Here is a 16,963-nt window from a genome sequence, read left to right on the forward strand (position 1 = left end):
TCTTCTGTTGTGTATTTGTTCTCAGCACAGGTCTGGACTGCCTCCACTACCTTGGCAGGGTCTCCCACCATGGCTCTCCCGCAGCTTTATCTTAAGAGTATGCTCTCTCTCATTTTTTAAATATTAATTTAATTTCACACCACATAAATCAGACTGTCCTATTGCTATTCTGCCATCTTGGAATCTGTTCATTTTCAATTTTCACTAATCTATTTTTTGTTTCACATACCTGGAAGAGGTAATTTTTTCACAAATTAACATTACTTCAGAGAGCACTGAATTGTGGCTTGGATTTAAGCATCCTATAGTCAACATTGTGTTCCAGGTATTGTGTAGAGTTGCAAGAGCTAACCACCCCAATCCACTGTGTGTTGAATACTGGAATGATAAGTATCACAATTCTGTTTTCTTGAAAGGTCTTCTTTGCTGGGTCACCAAATATTTAGTAGCAAAATACATATTTATATAAATGAGGTCAGCATTCTCAACCCTGCATCTCCCACAACCCTCCCTGTTCAAATAGCCTGAATTTCATGCTCTTAATAAAAATGACACTGAGAAAGGAATCAAGGTTCATAGCTGGAAAACCAGTAATGTATGAAAGTGATGCCACTTTTTGCCTAAGCTGCTTCATGGGTGCTTCCCAGAGTGCTCCCTCTCTTTATACTGCAGCGTTTTCAGGAGGGCTCAAAAACTCCATGAAGACCTAGTAACAACTAAACCAAAACAACAAACAGTATTTTGTGCATTACCACCACCTGTCAGTACACAAGGTCACCTAAAAGCAAGCTGGTATAGCAACCCATGCAATGAAACAGCCTCACATGCCAGAAGGGATACAAAAAGAGCTATGTAAAAATTAACAGAGTTATGGTAAGAGTTAAAACAACAGGGAAGAAGTGTATTTAAAGTTAATTTATTGCGTCATCCAAACAAAAATCAAAAACATTCCTTACTTTACCCTTGAGCAACCAAGAGATTTTAGTCTATTTTATATACCCAATATCTCATAAATAAGAAAGAGACTCACCAGAAATTACAGTGTCCCTTGTTGACAGCGTGATCCAATGTATGCTCTCATTAGATCAGTCCAGATTGAAAGTCTGTGAAAATTCCTTTGTTAGAATAAGGAAAAAAATGTTATTTCAGGACAGAGTTACTCATGATAAAAGGAAGGGTTGTGTTCATGGAGAGAGCTGCCTGTGGTCAGGTGATTTCTTGCCAATGTTTTTGGAGACTATGTACTTCTGAACTCTCCAGGTTTTCTGGTAGCTCAGTCTACTGCTGCCTCCTCTTTTTATGCCTGTCCTCATTGCTGTTCACATTCTGATAAAAAGGAGGCACAATGAAACCAAAAGTCAGTGCAACCTGAGGCAAATTTAAGTTACAAACATTAAAGATGTTTCAGATGATGGGAATCATGAGCTCATATGTAAGACTTGTATGCTTCCTGGGTTGACGTATGAACAATGTAATTTAAAAAAAAAAAAGTCAGACATTTTAGATCAGGAAATGTCAAATTTACTTAATGGAACCTTGGACTGCTTGAAGTAATCATGGAAACCCAGTCCTTCTCAGTAAAAATAGGCAAGGCTTGTCCTTCTCTGTGTAGGCCCCTGGCTGTTCTCCTACACAATGTATATATTCCTTAGGGCATCTGGGAGGTCATACTGAACAGTGTAGTCAACTTCAGGATGATCCAGCCCTCTCATTGCCACATTTGTACACAGGAATATCCCTGAGTTTGCACTGCACAACTGGAAGAATGTGGTCATTTGTTTATTTTGCTTCTGGTTTACATTATTATCCAAGACATACAAGTCAATGTAATTCAGCAGCTCAAATTTGTATTTAGTGGACTAATAGGGTAAAAAGACAATCATCCATTTCTTCTTTCCATTCTTTTTGGGAGATGTAAAGAGCTGAAGAAATGCCTTTTCTGAAGGACAAACAGCATACCCCTGCTCAAGACCATCCACTGTTGTATTGTCTTTATCATCATTAACATCAGCATACAGCTCCTTTTTCAGAGAAATCCTTTCCAGATCTTCAACTGTTTGAGCTTGTGTGGTGGAAAAGAGCATGGTTTGTCTGCATGTTGGCAAGTCTAACAATTTCTTTTGATTCCTCTTCAAACCAACACCCAAGATGAGCCTCATCAATAACCAGACACTGCAGGCTTTTATACATAAAACTGAAGTATTCTGCATATGGTCCAGGAGCCAACCTGAAGTGACTACAATGATGTTTATCCCATTGGCAAGTTTTTTCACTTCAACAGATCTGTTACTGCCACCCAGTGTGTGTGTGTGTGTGTGTGTGTGTGTGTGTGTGGTGAGTTGCTAGCTCCTTAAGGATACTAAATGTTTGCATGGCCAGTTCTCTAGAAGGTGACAGAATAAGGACTCCTGTTCCATTCTTGCCATGAACTTTAACTTAATAAGTTCGACTGCAGGGAGGAGAAACACTAGGTTTTTGCCACTGCCTGGTTTTTGCAGCTGCTAGATTTCTGCCTTCCAGAATTCACCTGACACCTTTATGTTGATTTTTAGTCATGATTATAAAGCCCATTTCTTGTATTGCCTCAGTGTTTCACTGACAAGATGAGTTAGAGAAGTAAAGGAAGTATCCTCAATAGCTGACAGTCCCAGGGGCAGGGTAGGACCTACCTTGTTGCCCTCCTCATTGTCTGGTGTCTCCACACTGTTTTTGCTCTCTGTAGGAACCTCTGTGCCCTCTTCAATTCTTGCTTTTCTTCTATCAGGCCCAGCATAACTGACCACTCTTCTCTCTGATTCAGGATCGGGAGACCCTGTTGCTGCTTTTCCATTGGTTAATATGGCAGATTTCAGAGGGGCGTAGCTTTTTTTAACTTCTACTTTTTCTACTTTTTCTTGAGTCATGGCTCCATTTTGGGATCCTGACAAACCCACATTCACAAATTATTGTAGGGAGTTCTTAAGTTCTCCACCTGCTTCTTCAATCTCATCTCCAGGTTGAGTTTCCAACAGGCTCACATTGGAGGCCTCCTGGAGCTTAGGTTTCACTGCCACTTCTCGATCTTCATGTGCAGGAGTTTCATCAGCAGGTGAGACATGTTGTCGGAGATGCACCTCTATTTCAAATATGCCTGTGTACAAACAATTAGCTTATAGACAAACACATCATCTTAAAATAGTGATATGTTAAGACACAGAGCAGGTACATGACACAATTATAAAAAGTGTCACCTTTAATTCAGTAGGCAGGTCAGCCTGTTGCATCACCACACTGGCCCCACCACCATCAGTTCTACTCAATAAATCGAACAAATTTCACTCTACTGAGTGAAATTTTACTGCATTTTCATCATACACTCATGTTATTTGGATCCTTTCATAGACTTTCTATTATTTTCTTGATCAGTATATTGATGAGGCCCTTCATTTATGTGTTATTGTTTGTAGTTTTATTCTTTAAAGAATGAATACTTTAGTTGTAGGAGAGACAGTGGGTGGAGAGAAAGAAAGCCTCCCACATACTGATTCTCTCTCCAAATTCCCACAATGGCAAAGACTGGGCCTGGCTGAAGTCAGGAGCACAGAACTCAATTCATGTGGATGGCAGGGACAAAACTACTTGGGCCATCATTTACAGTCCCTCAGGTGCACATTATAACAGAGGTTGAATTGCGAGAAAGACCAAGACGCAAACCCAGTCCCCGCAACATGAAATGTGAGTGTTCCAAGTGGTGGTTGTATTTTTATGGTGCTGTGTCTCTGAGATAGTTATTATCGCTCTTTCCCCACAGTTGCCAGTGAGATGCGAGCAAAAGTGGTATGTGTCATTTGAGACCCTCTAGAATGTCCTTTTCTTCTGGTATGATAGCCTGTGATATCCCAGGTAATGGCTCTTCTGTTTAGCCTTGTTCCGATGAGAGAATACAGTGAATCTCCCTCCCTGCAAGGCAGTGATGGATTTATTGTGTGATCACTAAGTAAGCTTTAGGATTTGGGTGTCATTTGTTGAAACAGTAAAGCAGAACTCAACTAGTATGGTCTTCCTATCCAAGAATGTAGTAATGTTTTTCTTCAGCCTTTTTTTTGGGGGGGGGCAGGAGCATTTTAAAGTTTTCATCCAGCCTCTTGTGTATTCTTTCATGAGTACCTGGTATTTAATGAGTATTTCGTGAGTATTTCCTGGCAATACCACAAATGAAGTCTTCTTATATAAGATACTTGAACTGTTTATTTAAATGTTTCAATTATGCATGTAGCCACCTTACTGTATGCAAACATGTTAAAGGCTTTCAGTTTATTTTCTTGAGTTGTTGAGATGTATTATCTCAGCTACAAATAACATTTTTTGCATCTAGATTTTCCAATTTTTAAACATCCAATCTGTGTCTCATGCCTATGAATTGGTTAGTACCTCTAGAACTTTATTCAACAGTAGTGGTGACATGGAAGCAAACATTCAGTGCAGCAGTTGAGATACTTCTTGGGATACTCACATTCCATATCAGAGTGTCTGGATTTGAATGCTTGTTTGCTCCTGATTCCAGCTTCCCGCTAATAGGCACCCTGGGAAGCAGTAAGTAATGGCCCAAGTAGTTGGGGTTCCAGCCACTCACATGGGAGACCTGGTATGAGTTGCACCTCCTGGCTTAGGCCTTGCTCAGGCCCAGCTGTTATAGGCAATATGATATCTGTATCTCTCTCTGTCTTTCCCTTCCAAATAATTAAATGGGTGACATCATCTTTACCTCAAAGAATGGTAGAGAATTAAATAAGGTGTTTGCAAGTTCTAACAATGTAAATTATTGTAAATGGAAAGCACATAAGAAAATAGTTCTTAGGAATTAAAATATTCTTAGGTCAAATTATTAATATAAATGACATTGGCTAAGAGAGTGGGAACAAATGTAAGGAGGATGAATAGCCTTGTTTCTAGATGACAATTTGTAAACAATGAGACATGCCCTGTGGTTACTAGTGAACTATTAATATTATTAAAACATAACTTTTCAAGATCTTGGGAAGAGAAAGGGGGTACCAGCATCTTGATTTCCTCCCCCTGAAACTGAGTTATTATTCAATATTATTCAATATAATTGAATATTATTCAATATTATTATTATTTGTCTATGGGGGGGTAATTGAGATTTCTTCTTCCTTTGAGAAGCTGATACCTGTGTTGTTTGGGGTAGTTGAGTACTAAGAAGTGGTGAGGTTCTAGGCTTTCTTAGCATATGAAGGGATCTGGCATCATTGTAAGGTGTTGGGGATATTGGAGTAATGTGACTGGTGAGCTAGGATTCATTTCTGAAGAAACTTGTGATTCTCCAAAAGTGTCAGAGACCTCTGATACTTGGGTGTTCTTAGTAATAAAAGGAGCATGAGTTGTCTTGAAGTCTGAAGTAATAGATTGGACACATGATGGTTGGTCTTTCAAAGACATGAGCGTGGATCTTTTCTTCCTGGTAGAATAGGGCACACCTTTCTGGGGCTTCCCAGGGACTGAGGGATTCCACAACACGGGCAGATGTCCAGAGGTGGGAGGGATCCACGAGGGGACAACTTGCCCAGGGAGAGCCAGCAGGGTCACAGGCTGCCCCTGGGCAGAAGGGGCCTGAACAGGGTGTGATTGCTCAGTGGGAACAGGAGGCTGGAGTGCCTGAGGCTGCCCAGACAAGAGCCCTCCAGGGATCAACGAGGCCCTGGGAGCACAGGATTGCCCAGGAGACACAGGGGCCCGGAGACTGGGAGTCCTTCGGGTGATGGGCGGGACTCCAGATTTAAGAGGCCACCTGGGTGTGTGAGGGGCCTTCAGTCCTGGAGTTGGCTGGGAGTAGGAGGACCCTTAGACGGCTCAGCACTAAGAGTATGGTGCGTTTTCAGGGCCTGTGGGTAAACGGGAAGAACCCCACGGGCTGAGGACTGGGTCGGGGTGGGAGGGGTGTTTGGCAGGGACTGCACGGTATGGAAGTTTTTCCTGTGGTGTAACTGGGGTACATCCAATGTCAAGGAAGTTTGGGTCTCCATTATGGACTCATCAGATATTTTCTCCTTCTTTAAAATGGGCCTTTTCTTTTAACAAAGGTTGAGTTTTTAATTTTCTGGGATGCTCCCAGGTAGTAACTGTTCCACTTTTGCTGTCCTGGCTCTTTGTTTTGAAGGACCCTTATGAGGGAGAGGGACAAGAAATTAGGCCTGGGCAAATATCAGGGGCTTCTTAAGACGTTAGATGTTCCCCAGAGTCTAGCGGGCAGGACGTTCTCTGGGAAGGAAAAGTCAATCCCCTTCAGAGAACCTCTAGGCACGCCCAGAGCAGAAATGCCCCTCCCCTCCAGGAAACCTCTGGGCGCGCCCAGAGCAGAGCTGCCCCTCCCTTCGGAGGGTCTCTAGGCGCACACTTATGATGTCACTGCGACCGGCCAATCCTGTAACATCTTAGCACTCTCCCTCAGCATTCTCCGGTATGCTAATTGTCCCTCCGAACCAACCAATCCCGTGCCACCTCTGCATTTTATACCAGCACTCTCCACCAGCATTCTTCGCCAGCATTCTCCCATATGCTAACGGTCCCTCTGAACTGACCAATCCTATGCATGCGTTAGGAATATGCTAATTCGTTGCCTATATAACCTGTGTGAAACTGCCGCTCAAGGCTCCTCCTCACTGCCTGAGGTGGGGGCCCGTTTGCGCAAACGTACAATAAATACCTCATGCTTTTTGCATCAGCTGGTTTGGAGTCTGGATTTTTGGGCGTCCTCTCGAGCAAGTGGGCATCTCTACTACTGAGAGGTCCTACATTTGGCGCCCAACGTGGGGCTTGAGGTCGCCCTCAGACCCATTCTCTGCAGGACCAGTTGGAGGTATAATTAAGTGTTTTCTGTCTGTTGTTTTTTGTCTTGAGTATTCTGACTGGATTCTGACTGAAGTATTCTGACTGGCCAGTATCTGACCTGACTCTGTGGGACCAGTGGGGGAGGCAGGCGTGCCCAGCAACCCCTGGTCCGTTCCCCGGAGGACGCTCCGGGTTATGAGGGGAAACCCTCGGTCCGTTCCCCCGGGTCACGCTCCCGGGGTGGTCTGGAGGTGGGTCGGAGACCAAGTCTCCCTCCTTCCCGGGGAGGGCTGGTCAGGCAGCCGCTCCCAAAAATAGCGCAATAGCGTTCGATTTGTCCTAGCCATGTGGTTTGTCTTGCTTACTGTATATGTCTGTGCATTGGCTGTTCTTTTTGTTTGGGCTGAAATCCTTGCACGCATGGGTCAACAAATAACCACCCCTTTAAGTCTCACTCTAGATCACTGGAAGGACGTTCGAGAACGCGCGCGCCACCTCTCAGTGGAGGTTAACAGGAAACAATGGGCAAAATTCTGTTCCTCAGAGTGGCCGGCCTTCGAGGTCGGCTGGCCAAGGAACGGCACTTTTAACCTCGATATTATTTTACAGATTAAGGAGCGCGTCTTTCAGCCAGGATCCGATGGACACCCTGATCAGGTGCCCTACATTACTACGTGGGAGGATCTTTCACGTAACCCCCCTCCCTGGATAGAACCCTTCTCCTTCCCGACGGAGCCCATACGGACCCCGATACCCCCTCCTCCTATCCCGGTTGTGCCAACCTCCTCCCTATACCCTCTGAAGGAGATTCGAGATCCAAAACCTGACAAGCCACCGGTTCTTCCGGCTGATCAGGACTTTCTGCTCTTTGACTCTCCCCCACCCTATCTTCCCAGCCAGCCTGCTCCCCCGCAGGAACCCCCACAACAACCAGAGTGGGATGTGCAACCTTCTGCACCATCCCCTGATTCCACGAGGGCAGGGGAAGAAGTCTCAGCGCCTTCCCCGCCCTCCAGCCGCCTGCGCCTCCGTCGGGGGCAGGCAGGGGGCTCGGGAAGCGTCTGGACTTCGCAGGCTTTTCCTCTTCGCTCGGTGGTTGGCCAGATGCAGTACTGGCCATTTTCTGCTTCCGATCTTTACAATTGGAAAACCCATAACCCCTCTTTCTCTCAAGACCCCCAGGCTCTGACTGGGCTGATCGAGTCAATTTTATTGACTCATCAGCCCACCTGGGATGATTGTCAGCAGCTTCTGCAGACCCTCCTCACTACTGAGGAAAAACAGCGCGTCTACCTTGAGGCACGGAAAAACGTCCCTGGAGCAGATGGCCGACCGACCCTACTGCCAAACGAAATCGAGGAGGCGTTTCCCTCAACCCGTCCTGATTGGGACTACACCACCGTTGCTGGTAGGGAGCGACTTCGTCTTTACCGCCAGATTCTCCTTGTGGGTCTCAGAGGGGCTGGAAAGCGCCCCACCAACTTGGCCAAGGTACGTGCAGTAGTGCAGGGGGCTGAGGAAACGCCGGCAGGCTTCCTAGAAAGATTAATGGAAGCCTACCGTATGTACACCCCGTTTGACCCCCTGGCAGAGGACCGGCAGGGAGATGTAATCATGTCCTTTATAGGACAGTCAGCGCCGGACATCCGCAATAAATTGCAGCGGCTAGAGGGGCTTCAGGGGTATACTATACAAGATTTAATAAAGGTGGCAGAAAAGATTTACAACAAAAGGGAGACCCGAGAGGAGAAGGAGGAAAGGATCCGCAAGGAGCAGGAGGAAAGGGAAGACAAAAGAGACAAAAGACGTAATCGAGAGCTTAGTAAAATTTTGGCCACCGTAGTGCAGGATATAGAAAGGAGTAGACCAGGACAGAATAGGGACTTGGGAGACAAACGAAAGCCTCGGGTGGAAAGAGATCAATGTGCCTATTGTAAAGAAAGAGGACACTGGGTCAAAGACTGCCCGAAGAAAACACAGGGACCAAAGAAGAGACCAGTTCCAATCCTGTCCCTGGAAGAAGACGACTGGGTGAGTCAGGGCCAGGAGCCCCCCCCTGAGCCCAGGATAACCCTTGAAGTGGGGGGCAGACCGGTAACCTTCCTGATTGACACGGGAGCCCAGCACTCGGTACTGACTTCAGAAAAAGGGCCTTTAAGCTCCAAGACTTCCTGGGTTCAGGGGGCAACTGGAGGAAAGTTATGTCGCTGGACAACCAATCGAGAGGTCCAGTTAAGTACAGGACTTGTGACACACTCGTTCTTACTAGTGCCAGACTGCCCCTACCCCCTCCTGGGCAGGGACCTACTCTCGAAGGTAGGAGCCCAAATTCACTTCCATGAGAAAGGAGCTACCATCACAGACTCAGGAGGGCGGCCCCTCCAGGTATTAACACTACGCTTGGAGGACGAACACCGATTATTCGAGAGGCCCTCGTCCACCATGGCTCCCCTGGACCCCAAGTGGCTCACAGATTTTCCTCAGGCCTGGGCAGAGACTGCGGGAATAGGGTTGGCCGTCAACCGGCCTCCCTTGATCATAGATCTGAAGCCCACGGCCATTCCCGTGTCAGTTCGTCAATATCCGATGGGCAAGGAAGCTAAGGAAGGTATCCGGCCACATATCCAGAGACTGTTACACCTAGGCATTTTAAAACCTTGTCGTTCACCTTGGAACACCCCCCTACTACCAGTAAAGAAGCCTGGTACGGGTGACTACCGCCCGGTACAGGACTTGCGGGAGGTTAACAGGAGAACGGAGGATATGCATCCCACAGTGCCTAACCCCTACAATCTGCTAAGTACCTTGCCTCCGACCCACGTATGGTACACTGTGTTAGATCTAAAAGATGCATTCTTTTGTTTAAGACTGAGCCCTCAGAACCAATCCATCTTTGCTTTTGAGTGGAAAGACCCAGAGACCGGGTTTTCAGGACAACTCACCTGGACAAGGTTGCCCCAAGGATTTAAAAACCCGCCTACCTTGTTTGACGAAGCTCTGCACCTAGATTTGGCCGACTTCTGAGTCAACCATCCGGACCTGGTCCTCCTGTAGTATGTAGACGACCTCCTCCTTGCTGCCGAAACAGAGCAGAACTGCCTAAAAGACACCTTCTCCGGATGGACTGAGGCATTCCCCACAAAATGGGAAACCGCCCAGGTGGTCGTCAAGAAGATCATAGAGGAGATCTTCCCCCAGTTCGGCTTGCCTAAGGTAATCGGGTCCGACAACGGCCCAGCGTTTGTCTCCCAGGTAAGTCAGTTGGTGGCCAAAGCATTAGGCATAAATTGGAAATTGCACTGTGCCTATAGACCCCAAAGTTCAGGACAGGTAGAAAGAATGAACAGAACAATTAAAGAGACCTTGACCAAATTAGCGTTGGAGACTGGCGTTAAAGACTGGGTCCAACTCCTCCCTATGGTGTTGTTCCGGGTCCGAAACACGCCCTCTCATTGCGGGCTGACACCATACGAAATCCTTTATGGAGGGCCCCCACCAGTAGCAGGCTTGCTTGACCTTGCCAGTGACTCTGTTGCAGATGCCCCTAAATTACAGGCCCGGTTGAGAGCGCTCCAGATCATCCAGAACCAGGTCTGGAAACCTCTTGCAGCAGCCTACCAACCCGAGACGACAACCATCCCACATCCTTTCCAAATCGGTGATGCTGTGTATGTCCGAAAACACCAACCTAAGACTCTAGAGCCCCGGTGGAAAGGCCCCTTCACTGTGCTGTTGACAACTCCCACCGCTCTCAAGGTCGACGGAATCGCTGCTTGGGTCCACGCCTCACACGTGAAGCGAGCACCACCTCCCCAGGGCCCCGAGGATCCGGATAGACCAGCCAAATGGAAGCTCCAGTGCACTCAGAACCCACTCAAGCTAAGACTTTCAAAAACTGTTTAATATTTGTGATGTTCCTGGCCTTTCCCCATTGTTTTTCCAATCCCCATGCTCCACAATTGTTAACGTGGGAAGTAATTTCCTCCACAGGACGGGTGGCCTGGTCTGCTAGTGGGTTACATACCCCCGGGGCATGGTGGCCCACCTTATACCCGGACGTATGTCAACTGGTTACTGGGTTAGATACCTGGGATGTACCTGACCAGGATAATTTGACAAAAATCCCTAAAAATAGTTTTAACTATTGGGGCGTGTATGGCTCCCAGTCCCCAGTCAGTGGGACCCAACCCAGTCCAGCAAGAACAGAGTTCCCTCCCTCCAGTGAGGCAGGCTCTCCCCAGGCCACCCCTCTTGCCAGCCACCCTTTCGCCTAGCTTGGCAAGTTTAACTCCAAACGCTTCAAGCCCCCGTACAACCGGACAGCGGCTGTTTAACCTTTTGACAGGGGCCTTTCTGGCCCTCAACCAGACCAATCTGGAGCTGACCGAGTCCTGTTGGCTATGCCTAGCCCCAGGTCCACCTTATTACGAGGGCCTCGCGGTCCCCAGGACCTGGAATGGCACTACAAAGGCAAATAATTGCCTCTTGCCCCTTTGGGCGCGTCTCACTCTTACAGAGGTGTCGGGACAAGGTACTTGTGTAGAAAATCCTCCCTTGTCCCACCGACACTTGTGCAATGTCACCCACAATGTTACTATACGAGACGGCTCGTGTATTCTTAACAGGTTGCTCCAGTTTATCCGCGAGAGGCTTTTCCTTATCCAAACCCGGGTGCTGACTCAACAGTACCAGTGTCAAGCTTCAAAGACCTCCGAGGTCCAATAGATTTTAGGATTAAAATCTGTGCAAAAAGAAAAGGAGGGAATGAAGGACCCTTATGAGGGAGAGGGACAAGAAATTAGGCCTGGGCAAATATCAGGGGCTTCTTAAGACGTTAGATGTTCCCCAGAGTCTAGCGGGCAGGACGTTCTCTGGGAAGGAAAAGTCAATCCCCTTCAGAGAACCTCTAGGCACGCCCAGAGCAGAAATGCCCCTCCCCTCCAGGAAACCTCTGGGCGCGCCCAGAGCAGAGCTGCCCCTCCCTTCGGAGGGTCTCTAGGCGCACACTTATGATGTCACTGCGACCGGCCAATCCTGTAACATCTTAGCACTCTCCCTCAGCATTCTCCGGTATGCTAATTGTCCCTCCGAACCAACCAATCCCGTGCCACCTCTGCATTTTATACCAGCACTCTCCACCAGCATTCTTCGCCAGCATTCTCCCATATGCTAACGGTCCCTCTGAACTGACCAATCCTATGCATGCGTTAGGAATATGCTAATTCGTTGCCTATATAACCTGTGTGAAACTGCCGCTCAAGGCTCCTCCTCACTGCCTGAGGTGGGGGCCCGTTTGCGCAAACGTACAATAAATACCTCATGCTTTTTGCATCAGCTGGTTTGGAGTCTGGATTTTTGGGCGTCCTCTCGAGCAAGTGGGCATCTCTACTACTGAGAGGTCCTACAGTTTCAGACAGCAAATGCTGGCCTTTTAATTATATGAGTGAGTTCAGTTTCACTTCATAAAATGGTTTCATTTCTTTTCTGTTGTTTTCCGTGACTTGTATTTTAGTGTCATTACTGTTGGCCTCTGGCATACTCTGTCCACTTTTAGGCTCGCTTAAATTTGATCCAGAGGGCTCTTTGTCATGTGGATCTTTTGTGTACTGTCCCTTAGGACTAGTCCTGCTTGGAATTCTGTCATATTTCTGCAAGTATATTTTGTCTTCAATAGTATCTTCGAAAGGCACAGAAAACCTTTTTTGTTTTTCTTCAGTAGAGAACATTGTTTAGATAAATCTGGGGTTATCTCAACTGGGGCTATATATGGAAAAGCAGAGTCCCCATTTATCCCAGAGGCTTGAAGCTCATTTAATTTGGAATTATAGCTGATATGTTCAAATTCTTTGACTAAAATACTGTTGTCTGTGACACCAGCTCTAGTGGTGGTCATGGATGTGGGCAGTGACATATTTGTACCGAATCAGAATGTAGTTTCCGACTGCCTTTGTGAGTTTTCGTTGCAGCATCTCATTTGTTTGCTGAGGTCTTTAATCATCCTTCGGGAGAGCTCTCTTTCAGTTTCATATCTCTCCATAAACATACTGTTCCCTGGGGTGTTAGCAACTTTTGATTCATCACTTAGGGCACCCAAGGCTTTAGAAAGATTTGATACCATTGATGATTCATATTTAATAACACTCTTTTCCAATGTATTGAACACTCCAGTGCTTGTGCATTCCTGTAGTATGTATTGAATTTCTGAAACCTTTGTTTTTGTTGTAAATGAATCAGCAATTACCTGGTCTGGTTATAAAGCATCACGGTTGCAGGTCGCTTTGTAATTCTTTCTTTCCAGGTTTTCTTACAGCATCTCCACATACTGGATAAAAACACGTAAAACAGAGATTGCATTTCTTCTTTTGTGCTATTCTCTTTCTATGCTTAAGCCTAAAGAATTCAGACTAAATTAACACATAACTGTCAGTTGAATGTTGATCAGATTAAGCCACCACTTGTGACTTGGCAGCCCAATGCAGAGTGCTGTTTTGAGTCCCAGCTGCCCTGCTTCTGATCAAGCCCCTTGCCAATGTACCTGGGACTATAGCAGAGAATGTCCCAAGGTCTTGGATCCCTGTCATCCACATGGAAACCCCAGAAAGAGTTTCAGGTTCCTGGCTTTGGCCCAGCCCAGCCCTGTCCTTTGTGGCCATTTGGGGAGTGAACCAGTGGGTATAGCATATTTCTCTTCTTCTGTGTCTCTCTCTTTCTTCTTCTGTCACTCTGCATTTCAAAAATATAGATTTAAAAAAAAACTCGCTCTAAAACAGGCAGTATTGTTTTTAAGAGAATGACTGTTTTCTTACAGTTGCCTAGAATGTCTGCTTTCAGTTAAGGAGATGATCTTAGCAGTGACTTCAACTAATTTTACTTCCAACTTTGGGTTTAGATACAATGTAAACCCAAACTTTCTCTGATTTGGGGCATGCTTGGTCCTTTCAGTTTTGTCTTTTGTGTTCCATAGCCTTTTTCTACTTTGGCTAGAAAATGTGGTTTAAGAATAGAATAGGAGTGGCTGGCACCGGGGCACAGTGGGTTAATCCTCCACCTATGGTGCCAGCATCCCATATGGGCGCTGGTTCTCGTCTCAGCTGCTCCTCTTCTGATCCAGCTCTCTGCTGTGGCCTGGGAAAGCAGTGGAGGATGGCCCAAGTGCTTGGGCCCCTGCACCCGCATGGGAGACCAGGAGGAAGCACCTGGCTCCTGGCTTCAGATCCACACAGCTCCGGCCATTGCAGCCACTTGGGGAGTGAACCAACAGAGGGAAGACCTTTCTCTCTGTCTCTGTCTCTCACTGTCTGTAACTCTACCTGTCAAATAAATAAATAAAATCTTTTTAAAAAAAAAAAAGAGTAGAATAGGAGAGGGAAGAGGAAAAAGGGTGGGTGCGTGGGTGGAAGAGAGGGTAGTGTTGGAAATATCACTATGTTCCTAAATCTGTATATATGAAGTACATGAAACTTGTGTACCTTAAATTTAAAAAAGTGAAAAAAACCCTTTCAAAAGGGCTATAAATCAACAGACAAAAGATTTTAAGAATGGCTAAATGTGAAACTCAGCAATTTCCGCCCCCCCCCCCAAAAAAAATTCTACTTTTTACTTGCAGAACAATTTGGTTTGTGGTACATTAAGCCTGTGATTATATAGCAAACTGAAAGTACGGTCTTCAAAAATTGAAGGAGGAAAAGTAAAGAAAAGAAGGGGGATTAAGAGAGGAAGGAAGTATGGTTATCTTCTTAGAACTGTAACTCTGAAAAATATGAAATCTGTTGTCTTTATATTAATAAAAAATGTTACAATAGGTAAATGAATACATTTTAAGAAAGCAGTGATTCATGTGTTTGGATCAATGGCACCCCATGTAACGACCTGGATTGTCAGACTTGTATTGAAAGAAAAATATCTCGGGGCCAGCACTGTGGCACAGTAGGTTAACGCCTTGGCCTGAAGCGCCAGCATCCCATATGGACACCAGTTCTAGTCCCGGCTGCTCCACTTCCAATCCAGCTCTCTGCTGTGGCCTGGGAAAGCAGTGGAAGATGGCCCAAGTGCTTGGGCCCCTGCACCCACGTGAGAGACCCGGAAGAAGCTCCTGGTTCCTGACTTCGGATCAGCGCAGCTCCAGCCGTTGCAGCCAATTGGGGAGTGAACCAACGAATGGAAGATCTGTCTCTCTGCCTCTCCTCTCTCTCTCTCTCTCTCTCTCTCTCTCTCTCTGTGTGTGTGTGTGTGTGTGTAACTCTAACTTTCAAATAAATAAATAAATTTTTTAAAAAAGAGAAAGAAAAAAATCCCCCCAAATCTAACTACAGGTGATACCTTGAATTCAAAGACACAAATAAATTGGAAGTATAAAATGATAGAAAAAGATATACTTTGAGCACATGAACACACAGCAGCTGAAGAAACAATACTAAATTACCTGACAAAATAGATGTCAACACATAAATGATTCTAGAGACAATGAGAATTAATTTGATAGCAAGATATGATTATAAACATATACATAACATAACAAAGCCCCAAAATACACAAAGTATTTTAACAAAATTAAAGGGAGGGCCAGCACTGTGGTACAGTGGGTTAAAGCCCCAGCTTGTACTGCCAGCATCCCACATGGGCGCCGGTTTCAAGTCCCGGGTCCTCCACTTCCAATACAGATCCCTGCTAATGTGCCTGGGAAAGCAGTAGAAGATGGCCCAAGTGCTTGGGCCCCTGTACCCACGTGGGAGATCCAGAAGAAGCTCCTGGCTCCTAGCTTCAGATTGGCTCAGCTCTGGCCGTTGTGGCCATTTGGCGAATGAATCAGCAGATGGAAGACCTCTCTCTCTCTCTCTCTCTCTCTCTCTCTACCTCTTTCTGTAACTCTCTTTCAAATAAAGAAAAATAAAATCTTCTAAAAATTAAAGGGAAAAATAGGGGCCAGCATTGTGGTGTAGTAGATTAAGTTTCTATATTATGCCAGCATCCCATTTGGGTACACATTCATGTCCCAGAAGCTCCACTTTGAATCCAATTCCCCACTGTTGGCTTGGGAAAAGCAGTGGAAAATAACCCAAGTATTTGGGCCCCTGCCACCCACATGGGAGATCTGGATGAAGCATCTGGCTCCTGGCCTCAGCCTGGCCCTGCCCTGGCTGTTGTGGCCATCTGGGGAGTGCACAAGCAGATAGAAGATACTTTCTTTCTCTCTCTCAACTCTGCCTTTCAAATAAACAAATCTTTTTTAAAAGGGAGAAATAGGTAACAATCATATTTGGGGAATTCAATTTCTCTAAATAATGGGTAGAACATGGGGCCTATGTCTTGGTGTGGCAGGTTAAATTACCACCTATGGTGAGAGGATCCCATGTGAGCACCAGTTGTAGTCCCAGCTGTTCCAGCTCGCTGTTAATGTGCCAGGGGAAGCAGTGGAAAATGGCCCAGTACTTGGGTCCCTAACACTGGCTTTGGAGATCTGGGTGGAGTTCCAGGCTCCTGGATTTGCCCTGGCCCAGCCCTGGCCATTATAAACATTTAAGGAGAAAACCAGCAGATAGGAGATCTTTCTCCTCCTCCTCCCTCTCTCCCACTCTCTCTGTAACTCTGCCTGTCTTTTAAATAAATAAAATCTTTTTTTTTTTTTTTTTTGACAGGCAGAGTGGATAGTGAGAGAGAGAGACAGAGAGAAAGGTCTTCCCTTTTGCCGTTGGTTCACCCTCCAATGGCTGCTGCGGCCAGCGCATCGCGCCGATCCGAAGCAGGAGCCAGGTGCTTCTCCTGGTCTCCCATGCGGGTGCAGGGCCCAAGGACTTGGGCCATCCTCCACTGCCTTCCCGGGCCATAGCAGAGAGCTGGCCTGGAAGAGGGGCGACCGGGATAGAATCCGGCAACCCAACCGGGACTAGAACCCGGTGTGCCGGCGCCGCAAGGCGGAGGATTAGCCTGTTAAGCCACGGCGCCGGCCAATAAATAAAATCTTTAAAAATATATGTAGAACAACTATACAGAATCATAAAGATATAGAAGACTTGGCTGGTGCCGTGGCTCACTAGGCTAATCCTCTGCCTACAGTGCCGGCACCCGGGGTTCTAGTCCTGGTTGGGGCACCAGATTTTGTCCTGGTTGCTCCTCTTCCAGTCCAGCTCTCTGCTGT

At 46.4% G+C, this 16,963-nt stretch overlaps 1 pseudogene; it reads right to left on the reverse strand.

The window, feature by feature from the left end:
- Positions 1-1,184: 1,184 nt before the first annotated feature.
- Positions 1,185-2,556, reverse strand: LOC133768078 (ATP-dependent RNA helicase DDX18-like; annotated as a pseudogene).
- Positions 2,557-16,963: the final 14,407 nt, after the last annotated feature.

The sequence above is a fragment of the Lepus europaeus genome, chromosome 10, assembly GCF_033115175.1.
Source record: "Lepus europaeus isolate LE1 chromosome 10, mLepTim1.pri, whole genome shotgun sequence".
Lineage (NCBI taxonomy): Eukaryota > Metazoa > Chordata > Mammalia > Lagomorpha > Leporidae > Lepus > Lepus europaeus.